The sequence below is a fragment of the Phascolarctos cinereus genome, unplaced genomic scaffold (genome assembly GCF_003287225.1).
Source record: "Phascolarctos cinereus isolate Bilbo 61053 unplaced genomic scaffold, phaCin_HiC Scaffold_1;HRSCAF=81, whole genome shotgun sequence".
NCBI lineage: Eukaryota > Metazoa > Chordata > Mammalia > Diprotodontia > Phascolarctidae > Phascolarctos > Phascolarctos cinereus.
Genome location: NW_027555514.1, coordinates 197,563,843 through 197,577,049, shown reverse-complemented (window position 1 = coordinate 197,577,049; position 13,207 = coordinate 197,563,843). Strand labels below are relative to the sequence as shown.

General features: G+C 37.2%; 1 protein-coding gene and 1 pseudogene across 7 annotated transcripts in view; both read right to left on the bottom strand.

The window, feature by feature from the left end:
- BCL2L13 (BCL2 like 13) overlaps window positions 1-13,207 on the bottom strand; it is a 69,764-nt gene that overhangs the window by 32,193 nt on the left and 24,364 nt on the right. The window lies entirely within an intron of this gene.
- Window positions 2,876-3,751, bottom strand: LOC110218746 (large ribosomal subunit protein uL2 pseudogene; annotated as a pseudogene).

The following is a 13,207-nucleotide window of genomic DNA, read 5'->3' as shown; positions in this document are numbered from 1 at the left end:
CCCTTAATCCTGTAATTCAGAGTCCATTCTGCCAAGATGAAAACTTCCTTCTCCACTGTTGCCTTTCTCCCCATTCTTTTATCCCTCTCTAGCTCAGTTATACCTTATTAACAAAATCTTTTGTTGTACAGTTGTTTTCTGTTGTGTCCAACTCTGTGACCCCATTTAGGGTTTTCTTAGTCTGCCATTTCCTTCTCCAGTTCATTATACAGATGAGGAAACTGAGGCAAACAGAGTTGAGTGACTTGCCCTGGGTCACACAGCTAGCAAGTATCTGAAGCCAGATTTGAACTAAGTTAGATGAATCTTTTTGACTCCAGGCTTGGCACTCTATCCACTGTACCCCTCTAGCTGCCCTTAACAAAATCTACTTCATCCTCATTAAACCTCATTCTCTCACTACTTCCATCTTTTGGAGCTCACCTAAATAAGACTCTTTCTTGAAAACATGTTAACCATTGCCACTCTTCAGTGCTAGACACTCATCCCATAGCACAGGGCCAAAAAGAATCATGCACATACTCTGTCTCCCTATTGTCACGTCTAGATGCTGCCTCTCTTCCACTCTTATTCAGCAACTCTTCCTCCCATGAAATTCATTTTCTATCCATGACACCTGGTCAGGATTCTTGTGGTAGTCATTTATTCACTGTCAAGTCATTCTCCCTCCTTTCTCAAGTTCAGTATTAGGCTTATAGCCTTCATCTTCATCCTAACTAATCTCTGGCTTCATGGTGGATAATTACAATATTTATACTGATGATCCAACACCTTAAACATCCTTAATTTCCACTCTCATGACCTCCATTTGTATTATCACTTTACTTCAGCAACCCAGAGAGGTATTTGCATGTTAGATCTAACTAGCACTCTAAATTATTAAATTTTTGTGACTTTAAACTCTGAAATAATAATCATTTCTTTCACCTCTCTCTACGAATCACTTTTTTTTTTTTGGCGAGGCAACTGGGGTTAAGTGACTTGCCCAAAGTCACACTGCTAGTAAGCATTGTGTCTGAGGCCAGATGTGAACTCAGGTTCTCCTGACTCAAGGGCCGGTGCTCTATCCACTGCGCCACCTAGCTGCCCCTACCAATCACTTCTAAGCCTATTCTTTGTACTTACTATGGCTTCCTGTTCCATCATGTTCTCCTACTCTATTACACATATATTGTCCTGACCCAAAGGGTGACCAATTTAACTATGTACACTGCCTTCACCCTTGAAACCCCTGTCCTTTTATTCTTTCAACATTCACACTCTGCTAATACTTAACCCCTAGTCATCTTCCACCATATATTCTAACTCCCTAGATGCTGAATACTACTGAATTCATGCAACCACTCCTACTGGGTCCATTACAAATTTACATTAATTTAACAAGGTAGCAACAAAATTGACGTGTTTGTGTCCTCTTGTGAACTTGTTTCCTTCCGCATACTTTAAAATAATTTTTTTACTAGATTTGTATTCTTTCTTGACCACCTATCAAGCAAGCTCTCCCCAGTACTAACTGAAAACTTTCTCTCCTCAAGCTCCCAATGTCACCCCAAACATGTCTCAGATGATCTCAACTCCTACTTTATTTTTTTCCACTTAATAGTATTTAGTTTTTTCCAATTACATGCAAAGACAGTTTTCAATATTCACTTTTACAAGATTTTGAGTTCCAAATTTTTTTCTCCCTCCATTCCCTCTGTCTTCCCTAAAACACACAATCTTATATAGGCTATACATGTACAATCATATTAAACATATTTCTACATTAGTCATATTGTGAAAGAAGAATCAGAACAAAAGTAAAAAACCACAAGAAAGAAAAAAAAATAGTATGCTTCAATCTGCATTTGGACTCCTTAGTTCATTCTCTGGAAGTGGACAGCATTTCCCATCATGATTCCCTTGGAATTGTCTTAGGTCATTGTACTGCTGAGAACAGCTAAGTCTATCAAAGGGTTCTGCTCACTTCACTCAGCATCAGACCATATAAGTCTTTCCAGGTTTTTCTGAAGTCAGCCTGTTCATCATTTCTTATAGCACAATAGTATTCCATTACATTCATATACCACAACTTGTTCAGCCATTTCCCAATTGATGGGCATCCCCTCAATTTCCACAATTTCTTTGCCACCACAAAAAGAGCTGCTGTAAATATTTTTGTAAGTGTGGGTCCTTTTCCCTTTTTTATGATCTCTTTGGGATACAAATCTAGCAGTGGTATTGCTGGATCAAAGGGTATGCACAGTTGTATAGCTCTTTGGGCATATCCTACTTTATTGAGAAAATATAAGCTCTCATAAATTCTGTCACCTATTTCAAACCAAAAAACCTCTATACCTTTACCTATCTCCTCCTCTACTCCATTTTCCGAGAAATAAGGGTCATTCTCCTTTCCAACGCTAACCCCTCTAAACTTGACCTTATCTCCAACTCCTAACTCCTTCATGAATCTGTCCAATCAATCATTTTTCCTACTCTGCTAACATAGCTCTATCTGCTGGCTCCTCCATAATCTACAAATGTGCTCTGAACATGCACCCAAATTAAAAAACCTTTCCTTTACATTGTCATCCTCACAAGAAACTTCTACTCTTCTTTACTGGTAAGCTTCTAGAAAGAATTATTTATATTCTCTGCCTCCACACTTCCTCACCATCCAATGAAATCTTAATCCCTAGTAATTCTGACTTTTAAACTCAACTCTACTGGAACAGCTCTCTCCAAAGCTGTTACTCTCTTAAACTGCTAAATCTAAACGGCCTTGTCTTTGACTTCTTTGCAATGTTGGACATCGGTGAATATGTTCTCCTAGACTATTTTCTATTAGCTTCTAAGACAATGCTTCATCCTAGTTTTCTTCCAACTCACTTCCTCCTTCTGCTCCTCCACTTCATAGAACCCCTTTCTCCCTTTTTTTCCTTTTTTTTACAATCTCCAAAATAATTTTTATTGTTTGGATTCTGTACTTTAATTTTCCTTCTCTTGTAGTCTTGGTACCCCGGAGTCGACCAGTACGCTGGCCAGGGATGAGACCAACCTTTCGTCCAGCTGGGGCATCTCTTCGAATGGTGGAAGGTTTTCCAATATGCTGGTGATTACCTTCTCCGAAGAGATGTTCCACAGGATTCATGGCCACTCCCCAGACATGAGGCCAGCAGTTTCTCTTGGCCTTGTATTTGTGGTAGGCACGACCTGCCTTAAAGATGGGCTTATCAATATGACCTCCTCCAGCAACAACACCAACCACAGCTGTTTGCAGAGGAGATCACTTTCTTAGAGCCTGAAGGTAGCTTCACCCGTGTTTTCTTGGTTTCAGGATTGTGGGAAATCACTGTGGCATCATTTCCAGACGCACGAGTAAGCCTGCCCCGTTCCCCAGGCTTTTCTTCAAGACAGCATACTATGGTCCCTTCAGGCATAGTGCCAACCGGGAGGACATTGCCAATGTTGAGCTGGGCTTTCTTACCACAGTACACAAACTGGCCAGTATGGATGCCTTCAGCAGCAATGAACAACTCTGTCCTCTTTTTAAATCGGTAAGGATCCTGAAAAGCTACTTTTGCAAGAGGGGTCCCTCAGCCTGGATCATGGATTATGTCCTTTACGATACCCTTAGTGTAGCCATGCCTCTCGGCAAAGTCGACAGCCTGGAGCTTGGCAGCCCCTTTCCTGTGCTTCCGTGAGTGTGGAAGACGGAGCCTGCACCCTTCCTCTGACCACAGATCACTCGGCCCATCTCACACGATCTGGCTCTGGACTTGCTAGAAAGAACCCTTTCTCCCTTTAAGATGCAGCATGAACACCAACTTCTAAATAAAGCCTTTCTTAATCACCTCAACTGCTAGTGCTCTCACTCCTAAACCACCTTATAGTTAATACTTTGGATTTATTTAATGTATTCTGCATATACTTATATATAATTACCTGCTATCTTTCCCATTTGAATATGTATGTAAGTCCCTTGCATGTTTCATTGCATTTAGAGTTTCATTCACTGTATTTGTAACCCCAGCAGCTAGTAGAGTGCCTGGCACATGGGAGATGTTAATGAATACTTGCTGACTGATTGATATGTGTCTGAAAGATCTTTCTCAATTTCCTTTGTTTATCTTCAATCTCCTGTTGCTTAAGGACAGTTAATCTGCCAACGCTCTGTCCAGGGCCCTCTTCTAGTTCTATATTCTCTCCCCTGGTGACATCACCCACTCTCCTGGAAATAATTATTCCTTCTCTATGGGTGACATCCATTCTCTCTGTCTCTCTCTCTCTCTCTCTCTCACACACACACACACACACACACACACACCCTAATCTCCCCCCAAATGCCACATCTTCAATTGCTGGCTGGTCATCTCCATATCTATGTCCCTAAGCCTAAATTACTTCCTCTAAGCTTCCCTATTTTTAATTGCAAATATGATAGTTGTCTTCCTTTCCTCCCCACGACTTTGCTTTATTAATTCTCCATAACATCTCCTATAACTTACTACTTATGCTATATATGCATATATATTACATACATGTATTATAGAAATATCAGTTATTTTCTTTCTCTCTAAACTACTCAAATACAGATTCTCATTAGCTTTCCTCTGGACTACTGTAACAGCCTTTTAATTAATTTTTCTTCTACTTTCTCCCCTTCTCCAATACAACATTAATATAGATGTCAAAAAAATCTTTCTAAGGCCCAGGTCTGACCTGTTCAAAAACTTCCAGTGCCTCACTTTCACACCCAAGATAAAATATAAATTGCTTAGCTTTGCATTTATGGACCTCCATAATCTTGCTCTGACCTCCTAATCCAGTCTTATTTCACATTATTTTCCTTAACCTGCTAGCCAAACTAGACTACTGGTTGTTCCCCAAACTCAACATGACATCTCTTGCCTCCACACATTCATAAAAGCTATTCCCTATGCCTTGAATGCACTGCTTCCTACTCTTCGATATACTTATCTTGCTTCAAGACTATCAGGTTCTTCTTCTCTATGCAGTCTTTCGTAATTTCTCCAGCAGAAAGGATTCTCTCTCCTCAAACATTCCTAGCATACTTACTTAGTCTGGAAAGCTCCTCTGCTTTTTCACTTTTATTAGCTTATATGTATGGCCTTCCCTCTCCACTATCCCAAAAGAATGTAGGGCAGAGACTATATTTATATCTGTGTATTCCTCACACAGTATAGCGGTGCTTATGTGTTTGCTGAATTGAAGGCAGGATAAGATAGATAGGTATCCAAAAAGAAATGGTTACTTTAAAGAGATAGCAACATGTTGTAATAATTTGTAGAGAATAAGGTGGTAGACAGAAATCTATACATTCTGCATTTTGTCTCTTTCATTCTGAATGTCTTATTCCCTATCTACTCTGTGGTATCTTTGTAATCTCTCAATCTTTCATTCCTTTAATGTTTAATGTTATCAGATGGGCTGAGCTAATACAGGGTTTCACTCTTGCACAGCTAAGGTCATATGTGTGCCATGGTCACCAGTCAATGAGGTCACAAGGGATGCAAGGAAGATTAGTCAAAGAAGCCTTGTCCAGGAAGTGATACAAGGACAAAGAACAGGAGAGTGAACAAGAGCCATGGGGATGTTTACACAGTTTATGGGAAATCAAGTCTATATACCCCAAAATAACTAGACTGGGGGAACTATGTTCAGAAAATGAAAACAAAGCTAGAAATACCCTGAGTTTGGACAAGTCACAGAGCCTTTCCCAAGCATAAGAGATCTGACTTGATAGAAACTGAAGGAAGGAAGGAGGCCTGAGCATTAAATGCAGGCTTACTTTTGGGGAGAGAAAATTGTGGGTTCCCACAAAAGGTTTAACAGTCAGTATCCACTAAATCTTACTCTTTAGAAGAACAGTTCTTTTAATTTAGAAACATAGCAGTAGCAGCATCAATTGTATGTTTAATGTTACTTGTATAAAACAGCAAGATTAATAGTGTTTACATTATAACCAGTTTTGTTTGATTGGTTACAAAACTGTTGGTTACAAGTTTGTTTTTTAAATGAAAAGTACAGCCCTTAACTTGCCAAGCAGTGTTCCTCCTTCCTCCCCTCGCTCTCCCACTCCAAGGCACCACAGCCCATAAAGATCAAACAAGACAATAAGTATAAAGGATTTGGCAAACCTTAAAATGCAACATAAATGTGAGGCATTATTAGCTATTTTAAGGCAGCAAATAGGGGATTTTAAGGCAAAATTAATTAAGTGGGGTAACTGATAAAGCTATGCAATGCAATTCACTCTCACAATATGGACTGGCTCTGCTTGGGGTCTGGACAAAGCATGTCCTTCATCCTTCTTAAGCTTCCCACCAAGTGAAAAATGCAATACATGCATGGCAGATTCTGTTTCCCCAGGCAAGGGGGAGTCCAGGTCCAATCACCGACTAATGCCACAAGGGCCCCAATATTGCCAGAAATCAAGTAAAAATCATAAAGTTATCCTGGAGAAATAAGTCAACATAAGAAGATACAGACTACTACAAAGAAAAAAAGAATTCAAGTACCAAGGAACCACAATCAGGATCATGTAAGAACCAGAAGCTACTACTATAAAGAAGAGAACATTTTGGAATAGGTTACAACAGCATAAAATTAAGGCTTACAAGTAAGCATAATTTAACTTACAAGAATAAGTATAATCCCAAAGGGAAAGAATTGAAATGTTAATGGAATAGAAATCTTTCAAGTAATTCTGATGAAAAGACCAGAGCTGAGTAGAAACTCTGAAGTGCAAAGTTAATACATTTGGACAATTAGAAGGGGTGGATTGAGGTGCTTATACTCTAAGAGAAGGCTAAGAAACAGGCATCCCTTCAAGATCCCAATGACCTCAAGGTTCACAAAGGTAATCAAATAAGACAAAGAGACTTGGAGGTGGTTTTGTTCTGTTTTAATAGTCTTAAAGGGGAAGGAAAAGGAATACACTAAAAGAGAAATGAGGAAGAAAGGGATGGAACTTAGTTATTTTTCATAATTAGGGTGTTCAAGAAAAATATTTTGCAAATGAGGAAGGGTGAGGGACAGGTCATCACATGAACCCCAGTTGAACACGCAAACACATATTAAGTTTGGGGTAGTAACACATTAAAATCAATAGTGAAACAGGCAGGGAAAAGGGAGAGGGAGATTTAAAAAGGAGGATGGGAGGAAAGTCAAGCAAAACAGATTTCAACTTTGGAAAGAGGATCACAAAGGAAAAAGGAGAGAAAGGAAGGGTAAGAACCAGTAATAAAATATAGGCCAAGGGAAAGATAAGACAAATAACAGAAAGCTCATACTCCTTGATGTTCAATACCTTCTTGTCCTTGTAAAGAGAAAACCAAAGAACAAAGAAAGGGAAAAAAAGGGCAGCTGGAGGATCAGAGTTCAAATCCGGCCTCAGACCAAACACTTGACACTTACTAGCTGTGCGACCCTGGGCAAGTCACTTAACCCTGATTGCCTCACTTAAAAAAAAAGAAGAAAGGAAAAAATATAAGAGAATATAATGGAGGGAAACATACAATGAACAATCTAACCATAAATATGAATAGGATCAAATCCTCCAAAAAACAGAAGAGGAAAGAGAACAAATTAGGAAGCAGACCCAACAACACATGGTTTACAAGAAATACACTTGAAACTTGAGATTCACAAAAGAAAAAACAGAAGCTGAAGCAGAATTTATTATGTTTCTAGAAAACTCAACAAAGTAGGGGTAATAATCATGGTGTCAGAAAAGGCAATAGTTAAAACAAAGTTATAAGCAGGGAACTACAGCTTACTAAAAGGTACTACAGGTAATGCAATATTAAGAATTTATGTATGCATCAAATTGCATAGCATCTTAGTGCTTTAAAGGAAAACATAATTGAATTACAAGCAGAAACTGACAAGGGAATCATAATAGTTGGAAAGCCCTTTCAGACCAAGAAAAATCTTCCCTCTTATTCTGTCTTTAAAAACGCTATTTCTTATAACAGGATGACTCCCTGGGAGGTGTAGAGGAGAAAGAAATCTATGAGGATATGAAAAAAAAAAATCAATAAAAACTTATAAAAATATAAGTATAAATAGATCAATAAATAAGACAATCTAAATGTAAAAACGGAAGTACAACAGGTCATATTAATAAGACAAAATACATGTAAGAAACATGACAAAGTATATCCATTTCTATTAAAAACTATTAAGAATAGATACTTCCTAAATATGGTAAAGTACCTAAAACCAAGAAATGGCATTATATGTACTAGAGAAATGCCAGTAGTCTTTTTAATAGGGGGAAACCTGAATGACCACTGTCACCAGAACTATATGACATAGTTCTACAAATGATTGTTGTAGCAATTAGACAAAGGGAAAAAATTGAGGGGATAAATACAGGAAAAGAGGAAATAAAATTATTTCTTTTTGCAAGTGATATGATGTTCTGCTTAGAGAATGCTAGACATTTTAACCAGAAATTAATGGAAGCAACTAATAAATTCTGAGAAATTGCAAGTTATAAAACAATCCCACACAAATCAAACTTTCTATATAATACCAAAAAAATGCAATATGAAGAGAAAGCAAAAAATTTCATTCAAAATAACTACAGAATATATACAACATTTGAGAGTCTACATACAAACACACTGACAAGAATTATACAAATACAGCTATAAGACATTCTTTACAAGAGTCCTGTTAAGTCTAAATAAGAGGCCATGTATTATTACATGCTCATGGCTAGGACATGCCAGTATGAAAAAATTACAATACCACCTGGTTAATTTATTTATTCAGTACCATGTCAAATAAAACTACAAGAGTTGTTATATAAAGCTACGAAAAAAAAATACAAAGAAAATTCATCTGGAGGAACAAAATATCAAGAATCTCAAGGATAACACTGAAAAATTTTTAGAAACAGGCTTAGAAATATGAGATCTCAAACTATATTTCAATGCAGTAATCACAACTATTTGAAACTAAATAAAAAAGAAAGGTGAATTAGTGTAACAGAATAGGTACACAACATTCAGAAGAAAGCAAACATACTAATGCAATATTCATTAAACCCAAAGACACCAACTACAAGAGAAAGGATTCACTATTTAACTAAAATTGCTAAGAAAAATGGAACTTAATCTGGAAGAAATTAGGTATAGACCAACAACTCAGATCATATTCAATAATAAACTCCATGGGACAGCTAGGTGGTGCAATGGCTAGGGCCCTGGAGTCAGGAGTTCAAATCCAGCCTCAGACACTTGACATTAGCTATGTGACCCTGGGCAAGTCACTTAACTCCATGGTCTAGACAAAAAAAAAAAGACTCATATAATAACCTCCAAATGTTTACATACTTTAGAGGTAAAAAGCAACATCATAAATTTGAAGAGCACCAGGAGAAATATCTTTCCAAACTATGGATAGGGAAACACATAACCACATAAAAAATAAAGAAGGCCACAAAAAATAATAAGAGCTAGCCTTTATAAAGTGCTTTAAAGATTTCACAGCACTTTACAACCATTATCCAATTTTACCTTCACAACAACCCCGGGAGCTAGGTGTTATTAATATCTCTGTATTCCAGATGGGAAAACTGAAGTGACTTGCTCAGGATCTCTACAAAATGGACAATTATGACCCCACAAAACTGAAAAGGTTTTGCATAAACAAAATCAATACAGAGTTAGTTAATAAACATTAAGTGCCTACTACTTGCTAGGCACTGTGCTTAAGCACTAGGGAATACAAAGAAAGGTATAAGACAGTCCTTGCCCACAAGGAGCTCACATTTTCATGAGGGAGATAACACATAAAAAGAAGCTAAAGGGGGTAGAGGTGGGAGTCGGAATACTGGAGGGTAAGGGAAGTTAGCTAGCTGGGAACATGATGAAGTCCTTCAGCAGGATAGAAAATGATCTGAAGTGTCAATTTCTAAACTTATTTATTTCATCTTGCAGAATGATATGTTTCAGGAGATGAGGAGGTCCAGGAAATCAGCTGGGTGAGAAATGATCAGGGGAATTACCTGGGTGCTCTCTTTAAATGCTGGAATATCAGAGAGGAGCTCCCAGATGTCTACCCGATCCTCTCCATCCAGAGGGAGGGAGGAGTTCCAGGAGCAGGGGGTGCTGAGGATTTCTTCTTGCAGAAGGGTGAGTTTCTGGAGATGATGAAGGGGGTCCAGGAAAGCAGCCAGGTGGGAAATGATTGAGAGTTGGAAACCAGAAGCAAAACAGTGAACTGGGGAGAAAAGTGTTGCAGCAAGTCTCTGATAAAGATCTCCTATCCAAAATATACAAGGAATTGATTCAAATATGTAAGAACAAGATTGCTCCCACATTCATGTGCTACTGAAGGAAGCTGGAGGAAATCACAAAACCATGCTGAATGGGTTTCCTTAGTAGTTTGGGGCTTTGGGTTTTTTTGGGTATGAGAGTTGAATCAAAGGAGACTAGTGATAGCAATACCAAAATAAAAAAAGATAAAAGAATACCTGGGCAAGTAGCCAATGAGTCAATAAGCATTTATTAAGTGCCTACTATATGCAAGGTACTAGAGATACAAAACAAAGCAAAAGATAGTTCCTGCCCTCAAAGAGCCCACGATCTAATCAAATAGACAATATGCACAAATTACATATGGATAAATAGGAAATAAATAACAAAAGAAATGTACTAGAATTAATTAAGAGGAGTTGGGAAAGGCTTCTTGTAGAAGACGGAATCTTAACTAGGACTTGAAGGAAGTCAGGGAACCCAGAAGGCAGGAATAAAGAAGAGAATTCCAGAACATAGGACAAAGTCAGAAAACATTCCACAAGCTGAGAGTAGTGCTATATTCTATCTTTATTTTTTAATGCATAGATGAGAACAGAAGGTTTAGAAGGATATATAGACAAGTAGGACAATTATGAAGCTAATACGTTGAATTTATCATATATAAAATGCAAGCTGATGGAAGATTCTTACCAATCAGGAAATAGAGGAAATTACAAAACTAAAATAGATCTTTTTGTTTATACTGAAATTTTTATTTACATATAAAATTAATGCATATAAGAAAATAAAAGGGAAAATGGACAAAAAATCTTTTTATCAACTATCTCTAGGAAGCGTCTGGTATACAAGACATATAGGTAACTAAAAGAAACATGTAAGACTAAAAGTCATTTCTGAAGAGATAAGTGATCAAAGGATATGAACAAATCATTCTAAAAATAATTCTAAAAATTTTAACCACCATCTTACAGAACAACCCTGAGGTCTTACTTACCCAGAAAATGACACATATGTCTAGAGGGGAATAATCAACAGTGTAAGGGATATGGTCCAAGGAGATTTCTATCTACACCTCAAAATATTTATAACACCATTTTTTGTAGCAGCAAGGAGGGAAGCAAGCATTCATTAAACACCTACTATGTGCTAGGCACAGCGCTAAGTACTTTACAAATATTACCTCATTTGACTCTCAAAATAACCTTGCAAAGTTGGGACTAATATTAACCCTATTTTACAGTTGAACAAACTGAGGCAAAGAGAGGTTAAGCAACTCAACCAGAATCACACAGCTGGTAAGTATCACAGGATGGATTTGAACTCATGTATTCCTGACTATGCTCAGTTTTCTAGCTCCTGTACCACCTCGCTGCCTCAAAATGGAAACTAGAAAGAAGGCAGAAGCTCATCAAATAGGAAATAGTTCAACAAACTGAGGGCCATGAAGTATATTACTGTGTGCTAAGAAATACGAACATGATGTATACAGAGACACATAAAGAGATTTATATAAACGGATGCAAAATGAAACAAGTAGAGCCAGGAAAACATGTAAATGGAAAGAATTACCAAAAACAATTGTCATGAATGTTGCCAAAGTATAAAGAAGAAATCTGACCCCTAAGGAAGAGATCTGCAAAGACACCTCCCCTACTCTAACCCAAGGCTCCTCTGCTGAAGCAGGGGATGCAGAATGTAGAACATTATACAGAACATCAGATTTTTTTCCAATGTACTGACCAGTATTGCTGATGTTTTTCTTCTTCATCTTTTTATTTTTATTAAAAATTCTTTATTAGGAATGGCTCTTTGGAAGATACAAGGAGAGGCATAGAAGAGGAACCTAGGCGATTTAAAAATAAATGATATCAACAAAAAAATCTATTTTTAAAAATTCAATTGTAATAGAAACTTGCGTTTCAAATACAATCCTTTCTGTTCTTCTATATTTGCGAAACTGCCCACATTTGATATTTATCAAGTAAAGAACAATTTAAAATATCTTTTAAAAAACAATATGAACAGGATGTTTTTTATATAATTTTGTTAACATAAAACATAAAAAGGTATTTCCACAAAGAACACAAAAAAGAATTGTGTATGAAACTGTGAATCTTCTTCATACTACTTGATTTTTTTAAAAAGTATGTAATAAACTCCACATGGTATTTTTAAAACAGTCAAGCTTCTCTCTGCTTCCTTCTGAATTCCTTCTGTTCTCTTCTGACCACTTTTTAAAATGTTTCAGTGGCCTTTCTATTTTTCTTTTCATTATTTTCAATATTGGCTGAGGAGGTGAGAGAAGAGCATGGAAAGCAGCACTGAGCTTGAACAGCTCCAAAAGTTATATATCCTGAAGCACAAGAGGAGGGAAAGCTCATTCATTAAATTAAACTAGATTATCTGGCTGATTAAGCAGCAAACAAGTATGGTTAGGTGATGGAAAGGTTTTTTGAAGTGCATAGATTTGTTAATTTTTGTTCTTTGTCATTTCTTAAATTTTACACAGATGTGGTTAGTTCATTATTATTTTAAAAATACTTTTCACCATATAAAACATAAAAAATATATGGGGGGGAAAGGGGAAAAGTAGACCCTTATAACAAATAAGCATAGCCACGAAAAACAAATACAGACAGTGGCCATGTACAAACCTCAAATTCATAGACTCTCTGTTGGGAGGTGTGTTCACATGCTTCATCATTCTCATTCTCTGGTATTTATCCTCCCTCAACTACCCAAAAATCTATCCCCATCTGTTTCTCTTCAATAAATCTATTCAAACCTCTTTAATACTGTCATGTACACATTTTGAGTTTACTATAGAATAGAAGGTAAGATGTTGACAAGTCCAATATCTGCCAGCCTGCTTCTAGTTCTCCCAGCAGTTCATATCAAATAGGAAGTTCTTGAATAAGTAATTTGTGGTTGGG